The sequence below is a fragment of the Tiliqua scincoides genome, chromosome 4 (assembly GCF_035046505.1).
Source record: "Tiliqua scincoides isolate rTilSci1 chromosome 4, rTilSci1.hap2, whole genome shotgun sequence".
Classification (NCBI taxonomy): domain Eukaryota; kingdom Metazoa; phylum Chordata; class Lepidosauria; order Squamata; family Scincidae; genus Tiliqua; species Tiliqua scincoides.
Genome location: NC_089824.1, coordinates 80268407 through 80282201, shown reverse-complemented (window position 1 = coordinate 80282201; position 13795 = coordinate 80268407). Strand labels below are relative to the sequence as shown.

General features: G+C 43.1%; 1 protein-coding gene across 4 annotated transcripts in view; it reads right to left on the bottom strand.

The window, feature by feature from the left end:
- RREB1 (ras responsive element binding protein 1) overlaps window positions 1-13795 on the bottom strand; it is a 141756-nt gene that overhangs the window by 74022 nt on the left and 53939 nt on the right. For all 4 annotated transcript variants that reach the window (XM_066624352.1, XM_066624351.1, XM_066624354.1 and 1 more), the window contains exon 3: window positions 1012-1140. The gene's annotated coding sequence lies outside the window, so the exon portion shown is untranslated. The remainder of the gene's footprint in view (window positions 1-1011; window positions 1141-13795) is intronic.

Here is a 13795-nt window from a genome sequence, read left to right as displayed (position 1 = left end):
GTCACCCTGCACGAAAACTCTCCCTTTGGAAGAGGTAGGAAGAAAAACAATACATCCAGTACACACAGGACCAGAGCAACCTGAGGGCTGCAGAACAAAGCAACCCATTGTTCTGTCAGACTCCCCCACCCCACCCCTTTATCCAGCAATAGTGTTAAGAGCACCAACTCTGCACTAATTAGGCCAGAGAAAGAGATTTAACACTTTCAGCTGGTTGGCAGGCTTCAAAAGCAGAAGGCTCTCCTTAAGGAGCAATTACTTTGGAGGAAGGGCCAGCTCAATATAGCAAATAAGAAGGGGAAGCATGAGAGAGAAGGACTCAATTCTTGCTTCTGTCAGTTCGCTTGCAACATGCAAGGAAATTTTTGCTTTCCAGTTTCTCAAAATGTTTCCAAAGCTATAAGTAAGTTCTACAAGCTTGCTTCTATTAATAATCTGTGGCATCCTAGCAAACACATTTGTGGCATCCTTGACAGTAAACATTTTGGGAGACAAAAACAACTTTGCCCAAATACACAAAAGCTTGCCTTCCGCTTATTACCCAAAGCAGACTAAGCACAGGTGACCAGGTGAGTGGCTATTCAGTAGCCCAGTTCTCAAACTGTGGGTTGTGATCTAATTTTAGGTAGGTTGCAGGGGTGCTACTACCCAGAAGCGACAAGGCATTCTGGGCTATGTCACGCCCCAGTATGCCTTGCAGCTTCCAGGTAGCACTGGTGCACGACCCACTTAGTTGGCCACATCACACCCCAGAATGCCTTGCGTTCTACGGAACAACCCAGAAGCCGTAAGGCATTCTGGGGCACAATGAGATCGCCATGGCTGAGGAAGTGGGTTGTGGTAGGAAAAAGTTTGATAAATGCTGTAGTAGCCCCTCCTGCTTTGATCATAGCAGAGTGAAAAACAGCAACAGAAGGAAAGTGTGACATGATCACTTTCTTTAGGACAGAAAGAAGATGCTGGGATGAGAAACTGATCTCAACTGACCTTTCAAAACTGATCTCAACTGACCTTTCAAAATTGTGACTCTGCTCCTGCTTCTGAGGTGCTGGTGCAAAAGAAGGGCCCCTGTTGACGGCGAAAGATAGCCAGTGGTGTTGCTTCAGTGTTAGCACTGATAAAGTACTCATACACAAGTGCCTGCAAGAGAGAAAGCAACAACAGGTTAAAAGATGTTCACCAACCTTTGTTTTCCATTTTCGTACACACTGCAGCATTGGGTGACTTTAGGCTTATAACCATCTCGCAGCCTAACCAACTTCAGGGTTTTGTCATACGGATAAGATGGGGGGGCGCGATGTAAGCTATCCTGAATTCCTTTGAAGTGGAACAGGAAACAAACGGGAAAAATAAAATAAACATGAGACATCCAAGATAAAATTAAGATATTGATTCAGGAACAAAAAATGACTTATTTTTCAGGCTCAAGGGTCACAGAAGAAATGTATCACAAGCCAGATGCTGAACAGTCAACTTTACTTACTTCATTGCTTCCACAAACAAAGCACAGGCCATATTATAATAAATGTGGTACAACTGCCATTCTCCAATATTCTCTAGAAATCATCAGAAAAATAGGTTTGGGTCTTGGTACTTCCCTCCATTTTGTTACTCTAGCATGGTCGTCACTTGTTTTCTTTCAATGTATCTCTGCATCTATGGGGACCCAATTTCTTTTAAATGTGTAAATAGATGGAGTGCGTCAAATAAGAGGCTGCAGGATGAATAAAGTTGGCAGCTGCACAAGGCCCACATGGTTTCTTGTCTCAGGCTCTGCGGGTTTCGTGTTAGTCAACAGGATTCAGCAGTAAAGATTCACACTGTGAAAACTAGATGTCTAGCAGCAGCAAAGAACTCTCAGTCTTTTGGAAGGACTCTGCAGTATGATGAAAACAACAACCTGATGACCTAAGCCAGGGGATTGAGAAATGTCGGTGCCTGGTACTGGGTATGTCCATTTTGGATCCATGGAGTGTAAGCTTCTAATTCCCAAAATATTCTTTGCTGACTTTATTTTTCACTCACAGCTGACTTAACTCACAGCCATTCACACTAAAGAAAAAATCAGCCATTGCATTGCAGGTCTAGAATTATAAAATGAAAAGGTGTCAATTTCCACAAATCTCTCTAACTTTCCAGAGTTAGCAGCCATTACAGAGGATGTGATCTTATAGGGGACTGCACCCTTTGAAATGGCAGTCTTTAAAACTAAAGACTAATTGATGGAGAAGTTAAAAATCAATACCACCTCACTGCCCAGAGGGCTCTCATGGAAGCTTACAAATAACTTTGCTAACAGAGCAAAAGAGGCCCTTTGTCAAGTGGTACACCTCTTATATTTAGCAGGAAGAAAGCAACTGTCTCTATTTACTTGGCAGAGCATCTTTGCTAGAGGCCATTTGCTGGTGTTTCTTCTGCATCTTTTAGGCTGCAAGCCCTGCAAATGGAAACATTTGTCTATTTATGCAGACAGCTTCTGTGAACTTTTTTTGAAAGAGTGGTATATAGAATAAATAAATTAACCCATTTTTGCCTGGGCCATAGGTATGCACATTGGTCCCTGTTGCATATACGCAATGTTGGGCAGAAAGGATAGTTTCTGATACCAGTTAAAATACAGGTTATTAGCAACCATCCTTGGCAGCAGCCTCTACAGTGTATCACAGACCTTCGCAAATGTCCCAATGAGCAAAGTATCAGTCTTGAGCCTATTTCTTTGTGCTCATTTAGCTAAAGCAGCATCTTAGGATTGTCAAGACCACTGCATTCCCGTATTAGAAACATCTGTTTGTAAACATAAGCACATGGGGTTGTGTGATTCTGTGATGGCCCAGAACACCTTTAAGATGCCCCACAGAGGATAGAATCAGTCAGCTCTAAGGCATTCCCTCTACACCAGTGGTTCCCAAACTTTTTACAGGTCCTAGATGCTACTGCCTTATTTATAAATGCCAAAGGCTCTGTCTAGCATCTCCTCTGAAAGATCGCAGGCAGAGGCCCATGCTAGCCTAGAAGTCCAAATACATGAAACTGGTACCTTACATATGAGCAAACTGTCCAATATGACATTACAGCCCCTCCCCCGTTTCCAGGCACACAGCACAGAAAGGCAGCTTACACTCAACATGTTGCCTCATAGCCCTTTATTGTTCATTTGACTGTCAGGCTTATCTTGTCTGCTAACAGAATGCCAGAAAACAAGGGACTGGCCTCTTTCAGCAGGCTTTAAAAAACATGCCCAGACAAACTGGAGATGAAGATTTTTCGAAGCAGCATAGTTTTTGTTTTGTTTTTTAAGAGCTGCTAGCAGCATCTTTGGTTGCACAAGTTAGAACAGCATTACAACTGCAAAATGTACAGCACAGTATTTCAGGCCAGAACTTATGAAAGTCAAAATCTGAACATTTCCCCCTCAGAGTGCAATCCTGTAGCTGTGCTGACCTACAGTGTTACAAACATACCATAAGGCACTCGAGAAGCGGTGCCAGCTGGGAGGCCTGCATCCCCCTGCCAATGCTGCATCCCAGGTGGTAGGAGGTAAGAGGTAGGATTTTCACTGACTGCCACAGGGTGGCAGGGAGAAGACATTTTGGGGCAGTGTGGGGCAGACGCAGTCCTGGAGGCAGCAGGATCAGCAGAGTCGTTCTCTGTCGTATCCTAACTCCCTTCCCAGGCCAGCCATCCCTACACAGGGCTGCTCGACTTCCGCCAGCTAAAACAGCTAACAGATCTGAGCAGCCCCATGGAGCTGGTTGGGGTGTTATTTGGGATAAGGGGAAAAATATCTATTTGATGAGACCTCCAGCCATCTCCCAACTAGTGCTCAATACAGCTTAGGCTATGCATCCTGGTTGCTCCAGCACTAGTTAGGATTTGGCTTCTCTTCTCCTATACATTACTCGGCCAGAAGAGCTAAGGTATGGATGGGGGCCGTTTTACTTTTCAATCTCTGGACATGAGGTTAAGATGCCTCGCTGGAGTACCCAGATTGCTTTGCTTAAGGAGATTAGACTGCCACGAAATCACTACTACCTCTCCTTAGACAGCAACAGTTCCTGGATGGGTCTTGGTAGATACTTCTTTGCACATATTCCAAAAGCTAAGACAATTGTAGAAGCAGCCTAAAGTTCCAAGAACAAGTTTTAATGCTTCATACTTTGGTTCCCCTTGCCTCTACACTTCAGAAGTGACTGATACATAGACCTTCCTTTCCTCATCCCCCACTTCGTACTATAAGATCGGCACACGTCACAATAATCCTCAGAGCAGAAACAGGGTCATTGTTGAATTCTCCATTGTCTCATGAAATTTGACACTTTCCAAATATCTCTTTGTTGCTCTTGTAAAAATAGTATCCAGTAAATTGGACACTGTCAACACCTCCAACCCTGTTTTGGAGTAACTTAAATATATGCAAAACTTATGAAAATGCATTCAAATTTTGATTTGTGTAGCTTTTCTAGCTTGTTATGTTTAATAAACACAAAATACTTTAATACTTGGTTGAACCAACTCTGGATCTTTAATTCTATGAATTTCCAATCCAGCAAGGATATGGAGGGAGCACTTACACCACGCCTGCCATTGTCTCCGGTCCCAGGGAGAGCTGCTTAGGCATTTTTAGCTAACCTTTAAACACCTCTCTTGCACTAGTGCACGCAGATTCTGTGATTTAGTAAATTCAATTTGTCCCATTAAGCACTTCTAAAGCTTAAAGACTAACAGGCATCGCTCTCACGTGTCTCTCATAAGGGACATCCAGGATGCTGCATAGGACAGATATTTTTAATTTGCCATGCCGTTGTAGTCTTCATGACATTGTCAAGTCCTCATTCTCACTGCATGTTTCCATCTATCCAGATTTATCTCCAGTGGTGTCTAATGGCTTCTTGAGCTCTATCATATTGGGGGGGAAAGTAGCAAAGAGGGATCTGCAGCTGTTTCAGTCACTCAAGTCCAGTGACTGAACAGGGAAGGAAGAGGGAAACCAGAGCTGAAGTTGGGGAAAAAACAGGGAAAAGGATGCACAGCAAGGTTTCTTGGGACAAAGCTGCCTTGCTGGGCTGCAAAAGGCTATCATGTTCTCAACATTATTTTTCAACTTTAGATCATCCCATAGCAATGTGTGTAAAGGTCAGGGCTATACATATTCCACACATGTATAAGTGCACTATAGAAACAGGGTCTGGTGAATAACATGGTTTCCCAAGAAACAAAAAAAAAGGCACTGAAGTTTCTAGTTCTCAAGGATGTGGAAAAAGCTTGTGTGTATGCACAGCTGCCTTTGTGATACCTACTTCTTACCATAGTAATTCAGCAAGTCGCACAAGGATTTGTTTTTATTTTCTACGACCTATTCCAACTCCAGGACAAGGGCAAAAAAATATACAGTCCCTATCCTTAAAGAGAGGGACACATCTTATTTGGACTACCTGATATTTAAAATGTGGAATACAAATTTTTAGCAAGATTTTGGAGGAGGGACAGTTAACCATCTCTTCCATGACTGTAAGATGAGGAAGTTAATTCAACCTTCCTATGTCCTGAGAACTGTTCCATTCATCTTGAAGACTAACCAACTTTAGAGTGCAAGGTTCAAGCCTTCAATGATAACTGGTACTGTTTATTGTATTGGTTTGTCGCTTTTTGGGTATTTATTTGGTTCATAATAAAACAAGAATCACAAGTCTCAAACAACAGGGAATAAAGCAGCAGCAAGACCACATGAGAGGCACCCCAACATTGGTCAAGCTGTAACAATCCCCCCCAAAAACCAAGAAAACAATAAGCCAACAGGTAAAAGAACCAACAAGACTACAGCCATTGTTTTCAGATACCTGTTTGCACACTAGAGACTTTTGTGCCCCATCAATTAGACATGCAGATGTCTAGACATGCAGCATCATGATGAACAGGGCAAAGGGACAATCAGCCTGGCTGTTCTTATTAAGGCACAGTGGAAACCAGAGAAGCTGTAATGCTGAGATGAAGGAAAAGCCACAATCCAATGATGTCAGAACTCTCTGTGGGCATTTGCTCCCTTGCACCTGTTGGCTGGGGAGGGAGAGTAGGGATCTCCCTTCACAGCCTGCCTTGCAGGCCTGGCAAGCAGAAAAAAGATCACACCAGTTCTTGAAACATTTTGGAAGAGCAGTACTTCTACTTCACTCATCTTCATGACTGGATGTGCTTTCCTCCTCTACTGCGTGCTTTGAAGAGGAAATGGCTGCAAACTAATCTGAAGGTGCACATTTATGCAGTGGTTTCTCTTCTGACGCTGGAGTATTTATTTCACTGCCCAGCCATGTTCAGTTGTTTGTTTAGTCAGCATCAGTCAAAGGGGGAAAAAATCAGGCTGAGGATGAGAGAATTTAATCACTATGGTTCATGTACGGGAAGCAGCAGAATGGCTCTTCCCCCCCATGACCTTCTAGCACCTCAGGGATTTTTCCACCTTTTCAGCAACCAAGCCTTCCACCATTTTTCCACTGGAAATACTTCAAGTGGCGGCACTGGAAAGCTGTTACTAGATATAACTCTGTTTCCCCAGGCCTAGACATCTAAAGCATTTTAATAATCAGTTAGCAATATGAAGCTTCCCAACAACTTCTCTCCTGCCCTAGTGCTATAAAGGAGGGACTCAAGTGACCCATGTATCAGTCAAGTTACTCATCGTTAACTACACAGTGACAACGTAGTGGTCCATGCTCCGCTTTATTTTTTACTCAGTTAAGAGACAGAAACACTGGCATAACTGAAGTGAAGAATAGGTGCCAACCTCCCCATGCATCTCTCTGCACCTCCTCAGGGCATATGTCATACCTGGAGAGCCACATGCTTCCAGCAATTGAGTTTTACCATGCACTGCATAGTTCTCCCCTTTAAGTCGCTCCTTATTCAGAATTTGAAACTCTTTACTGTCACTTGCTTTCCTCCTCATCTACAGGTCCACTTCAATAACCTATACTAGTGAATATCATGGGAGCAAGATCCAATAGAGAATCTCTATGGCACCCCAGGTAAGAGGCTGCTAAAAATGCACTTGGAAGAGAAATGGAATGCAGGGAAGGAAACCTTCCAAGGAAAACCAGATTGTCAAGTGCCAATAAGATCCAGGTTCGAATTCCTACTCAGCCATGAACCTTCTTGGGTGACCTTGGGTCAGTCACTATCCTCTCAACCTCACAAGGTTGTTGTGAGGACAAAAAAAAAAAGAGGGAAGGAAAAATATATACCACTCTGAACTCCTTTGAGGAAGGGCAGTACAAAAGTGTGAAAAATAAATATTACTTTACACCCAGCATGATGCATGTCTTGATTAGGATGGAATGGAAGACCTCTGGCCTGTCGTTTATGAGTAAAGACCACTCAATGTCTTATTTTAAGATCAGGTATGAATCCAGGACCATTAGCAAAACACACACCCCAGCACCTCAGAAGCTTTGCCACCAACACAAGGTGCTTTTCTCTTTTTTTTTTTCCAATATAAAGCAAATTTTAAGTCACCTTAACAAAAAACCTAGACTGAGAAAGAGTTCCAAGATGCTCGAAAACTCCTATCCCGCAATCTGAACTTTGGCTCATCCAAATGAAAGGTATAGTTTTACGGTCCTTATGAATGTTATTTTAAAGCTGTGTTTGCAGTTCTGGCTGCTGCTCTTTTTCAGGATGCTGGCCCTGCTGACAGGATTAACTCCTGCCAGACTTGCGAAGCTGGGAGACAGCTGCCACACAGTCGTTTATTACTGAGTGCCACTCCTCTCAAGTCAACAAGAGAGAAACAACCCTCTTATTTTCAGCTGTGTTATCAGCAGGGGTTTCTTAGCTCAGAAGGTTTTAGTGACTAGGCCCCTTCTAAATAAATACCTCCTTTACTATTCCCCCCTCCCCACACCCCTATCACTCTCATCATCTTGTCCTCTGCTTCCCCCTGGAAGAAACAAAGAAACTCCCCCTTGACCTCAATATCAGACAGTGACAGCCCAATCCTACCTAAATCCAATGTGGCAGCACTGGTATGGGTTCCACTACACCCCACAGAGGGTTTTCAGCTGCTGGAGGTCTAACTTGGGGTAAGGAGACATTTGCCCCAGCCCCAGCAACCGCTATGGGGCAACTCAAACCTGTGCCAGCTCAAACACTGGCTCAAATCCACATTGCTCCATGCAGGCAGTTCAGGCCCAGGAAGTGGGTTTGCATTCAGTGTGCAATGATGCCAAACCCACCCCCTCCCAGGCCCAATCCACCCATCCCCACCCCATATGCTTCCCGTTACATCCCTCCCCCTCCCTGTTCCACCACCTATGCTGGGCATACCTGCTCCAGCAGGCCTCTCGACATCTGTCACCAAGCATGGGAAGGCTCTGGCCTTCCCACCTGCATGTCTGTTGCTAGTGCTGCCGCAAGGCACTTTGCTGCTTTGCAGCAGCCTGCACCAGTGGAATGCATGTTCCACCAGCACTAGCACTGGATAGGATTGGGCTGTCAATTTTCACAGTTATCTAGAACTGGCACTTTACAGAAGCCTCCACCTTTAAAAGTGTTCTGTGACAAAACTGACTACACACAAACTAATCATAGTAACCATGGTGCAAGCTTCTCAGCATTCTTACCAAGTCATCGGCCATTTCAATAAGTGGCAGTAACTGCTAAGGAATTAGTACTATTGGTAGAACAAGTTGGAATTTGAACCACATCTAGCTGGGTAAATACCATTAGCACTACCAGTGAAGCTGAGGGGATTCAGCTTTTAAAGTACTACACCTGCACTTGATATTTCATGTTTTTAGCACATGGTCCCAGTCCTGTCCACAATGAAAATTTTAGATTTGGCAGCTTAAGTGCAACTTGTAACTTAACACAGTGCAACTTGCATTCACAAATCTGATTTGGAAGATGACACACCACATTGAGGCCTTACCATCTTTCCAGGAAGGAAGAGGGAAAGAAAAAAAAATTCACAGGGTGAATATGTACTGTATTTTGCACCAAGGCATGAAGGATCTGGGTGGTGTCAGATTCCAGTGAGGTGGAAACTCTGCTTAACCACAAGTAATGCTGGTGCGAACGCAAGACTCAAAGGGCAGCACAACCTGGAATGCCACCCGATGCTACCACATGGCTCTGGAGGGGGGGGGGAAGCCCCTTCAATGTGCTTCTTGCACAGTTTTCTGAAACCCAGAAGCATGGGACTTGTAGTCTTATTTAAAGAGACTGCATAAATGAAGAAGCCCCTTACCTGTACACTTCTTAATATCTTTTCAATTTTTTTCAAAAGCAGATTAAGGTAAAATGGCTAATTACAGCAGGCAAGGCATTAACAAGACTGGATTTCAGGCAGATAGGAAATTAGAGCATATCCCATCACCAGGCAAATGGGATGCATCCCATCTCTTCAGTGCTCCTCCAGTTTAAGACCTGTAGCACCCTAGGTCTCTTCCAAACACTTCTTTATCTCATCCAAACACAAAGTCATAATACAATTTTCAAGGTGAAATGCCTTCATATAAAATACATTAAAAACAACTTCTGTTATAGAACAGGTTTCTTTTATTGCTTCTGACCAGGGACAAATTAAAAATTGTGTCTAACAGAGCAAAATAGTTTGGGGGGGGAGAGATCAGGATTGTAGGGTTTTTTTTCCCCCCTTTTAAGATACAATTTATTTAAGTGCACAAATAAAAGCAGCAGAAAGGCAAATGAAAGTGTTTGTGGCTGGTCACTTTTGGGGTGCTTCTTTGTAAGGCTGGGTTTGCAAGGGGTTAAAACCAGATATATAAGAAAGATGGAGCTGTCATCCTCAAACCAGTTCTCAGCATGACACAGGGAAGTGGTTTGTGAATCTTAACGGTCGTGAGCAGATGGCAGAATATACCTATCAAGAATTAAGCCCAGGCTGACAGGCTCCCTTGTTGGGTTCACAGTCTAAATTAGGTAACAAGCAGGAAGCCCACTGCTTGTCAATTAGCTAGTGCAGAAGCAACAAGATCTGGTGTCATATCTTTGCTCCTGCTAAGGTTCCATATTATCTCTGGAGGCCAACATCCCTTTTTACCTTCTAGCACACCAGACAGAAGCAACTATTTCCTCAAGGCTCTTTGAGAGGGAAGTGGAAACAAGGGGAAGGAAGACAGAACATGCAAATCCTTTAGTGCACTGTACTGTAATATATCAACATCTCAAGCACCAGCATCTTTGAAGCCTGTGCTGGGCTGAAGAAATGTCTCGAAGTACCTGGGAATCTTAAGCAAGCTGTAATATATTTCCAAGGTATCTCAAACAAAGAGATCAGAGTGGCAAACTGTCTTTCAGTTGCACCACCATTCCTGGAAAAAAATAAAAAAAACCGGACAGACTTTTCACGCCGATATCTCTGCAGAATATAAACAATATCCCAGATTTCAGAAAAGGAAGAGAATGTGGTGCCTTCATTTTAGAAATCTTGATCAGGCAACCCTACTCACTAACTTCCTTTTCTGCAAGAACAAAGGGCTTAAAAAAAGCAGCAAGAGGTCTCAAGGGAGTCGAGCTCGATTCTGGGGATTACAGCACTTCGGAGGTTGTCAAGAACCTGCATCCCAGCTATGCCTCATACAGCCATGCACCCAGGAGAGTGATTAGTTCATGATAACATTGTTCCCTGGAGTGCCTAATTGCTTAACTGGCTTACCAAAGCACAACGGCTGTGCCAGCCTGAATCACACTCGATTAGGAGAGGCGCTTCTTCCCTTTTCTTCCGCCCCCCCCTTACAATCCTGCCCATTGACAAAAACAAAACCCACCATTCGGAAGGCCTACATTTTGAGGATGTACAGGCTGCTTAAGTTAATTGGTAACAAATGCACTGAAGCTTCCACCGCCCCACTCCGCATGAAGCATCAGCAGTTCGGTGAGACAAAAAAAGCAAAGAGAGAGAGGAGGATGCAGTAGAGATCAGATGACTTTGAAATAGTAGCTCCATTCAGCGTTTAAGACTAACCTAATTATTAAATAGCATGTAATCAACAGGGAGTTTTAATATAAAATTAGAAAAGGAGGGGAGAGGAGGAAGAAAGCTGATAGGATGTTTGATGACACTAAAGAACCACATGCAAATCCCAGACATTATACTAGGAAAACAAAACTTTTCTGACTTTGTAATTTCTATGCAAAGTAGACTACACTGCCACATTAAGATACAAGTTTAAACCCCAGCGTTCCTAATACAAAAGCACCACTGAGTCAGCATAAATCAGAAGAACAGTTATGCCTCGTGTCTTCATCTTGAAAAGCATATGGAATAGTACCCAGTCCCACACAAGATAGCCCTTATTCTTTATCTTTGTTCAAGTTTGTCATTTAGCAGTACAAGGGAGTCCCCCAGCTGCAGAAGCCTGCAGGCTTTTATCTTCTGCTGACCATGCAAAGGCAGCTGGATTTCCTGCTACTTTCCGAAAAGGGGCTGGTTCAACTTGTGTAAATATTGCTTGAATTGAGACCTTTGGAGTTTTGCCCAGGCAATGTTACCGTACAAGCCTCCACGTTCCTCCACATGTTATACTTATGCCTCACTGTGGGAAGGGGTCTGAGGTTATTATCCAAAATAAAAAATATGAACTTAAACCTATTTCTAAGTCTCATTTTATTGCGAAGCGAGAAGACTTCTGGACTCCTGACCCCCCACACACTTAATTCTTTTAAGATAGTCTTTGAAATCAATTCTCAACACCATGCGCACTCTCCTCATTCTCTTCTCAAAAATGTTTCAGCAAGAGAAGCTGCTTGCCAAGAAAAAACAAAGCACATGCCAGCGCATTGTTCTTCAACAGATGTCAATACTCTGTGTACAGTTAGCATTAGTTCATTACTTTGGATCACAAAACCCCCAACAGTTCTCATTAGGCTTCAGTCCTTACAAGTAAAATTCAAAAGTTACCGGCCCTGCAATTCTGCAACTCTACAAAATGCTGAAGCAGTTTGAGGCCATGGTCTCAAACAGGTCAAAAAAGTTATGAAAAAATCAGTCACCTGACAGAGAGGAGAAACTTGGGCTTGAGGTTTGACTTGGGCTTAGACTTGGACTTCAAATCCCACTCAGTTATTAAACAGTGTGGTGCGGTCAGTCCCAAATAGTTCTCAGCCCCAAATGCACATCTGTAAGCAGATATGACAATCTAGGCCAGTGATTTTCAACCTTTTCCATCTCGAGGCACACTGGCAAGGCACTAAAATGGTCAAGGCACACCATCAGCTTTTTGACAATTGACAAGGCACACTGGGCTGTAAATGGGGGCTCACATCCCCCAATGGTCCTATTGATAAATGACCCTCTCCCAAATTCCCGCAGCACACCTGGGGACCATTCGTGGCACACCAGTGTGCCATGGCACAGTGGTTGAAAATGGCTGATCTAGATTGTAACACAGGACAACAACAGTGTTAGATCACATTAGATGCTGACGAATAGCAGCAGCATGCACATATTCAAAAGATTTATGACTAAAAGTGTAGCCTTATTCATCTGCAACAACATTACTGAAAGTATTGACAAGAATTCTTTCTGCTAATGGTTAAATAGCTATATAGCAAGACTGGATAATTCTATAGGACTGGATGCATCTTTCCTATATGTAATTGACACCATCATCTGCAAGCCAGTTCCTGTATAAGATATTGATAGCATGTCTTTCCAAAAAGCTTAAGAGAAAAGGGGGAATAAGACTGCAAACCTCAGACCACAGAAGGTAATAAAAAGATACCTGCACAAAGACATGCTGATCTGAATATTCAAATGCCTCCCATCTTTATCTCCCTTTATAAAAACTGCTTTAAAAAAAAAAACCCCTCTGTCAAAAGAGCAAGGCAAGAAAGCTATCATTTGGTCATAATTTCAAAATATTCCCATTTCATCAACTGGTCAACCACCAAAAGCTATAATTCAGACAAGGTTAGTAGAGAGATGACAAAGGCTTAAAACTTCAATCCCCCCATCTTCAGAGGCCCAAATATAGCAAAAAATGAGGCTGAAATGGCTCCAAGACAATTTCATATGCTAGTAGGGATGAGGTGGAAATTGTTCAAAACTAACACCATGTGAAATTTCTTCACAGAAACTGCTCAGAAAGCTTCATAGAACTGCTGTTCAGAATTATCTTGCAAGGAGTTGTCCCTTGCATGGGCTTAAATATATAAAGGCAGCAGCAACTGTTCATGCAGATGTATAGCCAGAATCCAAAATGCAATTCTCAAATGCAGAATTTTGTACCAGAAACCGGTAAAAAGATGTTGAACCTGACCATTGGGAATGAGGTAACAATGCAGGTCCGAAAGTAAAATTATGATCAGGATTGTGTGGAAAGTGTACCATGCAATCATTTAAGTGGCAAAACATGTAGGTCTATAAACATCTCAGGATTAGTAATGTTATAGTTGCGGAGAAAAGTTTTGAAGTTGCGGACAACGCTTGGTCAAAAACTCTCACAAGTAAACTACAGAAAAGCAGATCTTTTAGTGAGCAGACAGCTGGTCTGGTCCTAGACCCCTATGGTCCATCAAGACTGCGCATATCTGTAAATTTCCTCCTCAGCTATTATTCTGAATTTCCTTATGGCTGACAGACGAAGTTTCAATTATCACATGCTTTATTCCACCCCTTCTCAAAAAGAATTCTGATACTCAAAACTAAGCAAGGAAGGGTGCAATCCTAACAAACTTTCCAGCACTGACTTAGCCGCAATGCAGCCCCCAAGGTAAGGTAACAAACTAACCCTTAGCTTGAGGAGGCCCCCTTGACTACCTCCCCACTGCCAGGATGCAG